Consider the following 1,148-nt stretch of genomic DNA (forward strand, 5'->3'; position numbering starts at 1 on the left):
GTAGTAGCTTTATTGAAATGCTGAATGAAGCAAATGGACCAGATTTGATCCCAGCCTCTGTCAGTCATATTAATCAGAGGAGTGGTGGATAGAGTGGCTCATTGAAGAGAAAATTCACCAGAAGCCAAGAGGGCGTAAAAATGAGGTTTGGGTATTGTTGGAGACAATTCTTTATGGTTCTCTTGCATTTCTGCACACCTTATGAGACATACTTCTCTTTGTTTGAGACTATCTTCTCCAGAATCTGTGTATAGAAAGTAACTATGAAACATAAAGATACTGTCTCCTCCCAGAGCAAAGGACAGGCTTGCTTGTGGTCTTGAAAATAGGGAGACCTCTGGTGCAATGGGCAGTCATGCTACTTGTCCATTACAATAAAAATAATAGCTCCCTTTGGAGCAAATGATGGGTATGCCTACTGGTTCTCAAGCAATAGGGTCGCTTTCCTGTAGGGTAACCAAGTGTTACCATTTCCTCTGCACATAGCTCTATGGAAACAGCCCTGCAAGTTACCTATGGCTTTAGGAACTGATATAAATGCTACTACTCTGGTTCATACTTCTCTGTGAGTACTAAACTACCCTTTGTCCATGAAACTATGGTAGATTCACTTGTTAGCTTACAAGTAGAGTAAAAAAAGTCTCAATTCTTAACAGTTACTATATATTTGTTAATCCATGGCAATAAATAAATAATCATTTAATATAGATTAATACTTATTTTATGTAGTCATATGCCAGCTCATTAAATTGGCTTGCAGTATAGTTGCTCTGCCAACAAATTTCCCTTACCTATAACCATGGCAATATGTGTTCTCATTTATCCACATCTACGTACAAATATTTTTTGCAGGGTCTCCAAGAATTAGTTCAGTAAATTTAAGCACACCACTTACTTTATATTGACTACATTGTTCAATTATGAAGAACTTTTGGAAAACAAAACTTTCAGGTATGAATGCATTTTCTTAATTTATGAATATTTGTAAGCCAATTTACTATCAGGTTCTCCAAAGTTCAGTTAATAAAAGTAATAAACAGGCAAGTGATTTGTTCCTTATGGCCTCTCTATATCATTTGTTACTTTATACTACTACCCAGATGTTATAATTGTCCCTAGATATTATAATATAGAATTTCCACAGCCCC

This window comes from Carlito syrichta, unplaced genomic scaffold (assembly GCF_000164805.1).
Source record: "Carlito syrichta isolate Samal-C Ts95f unplaced genomic scaffold, Tarsius_syrichta-2.0.1 Scaffold70924, whole genome shotgun sequence".
In the NCBI taxonomy this organism is placed as follows: domain Eukaryota; kingdom Metazoa; phylum Chordata; class Mammalia; order Primates; family Tarsiidae; genus Carlito; species Carlito syrichta.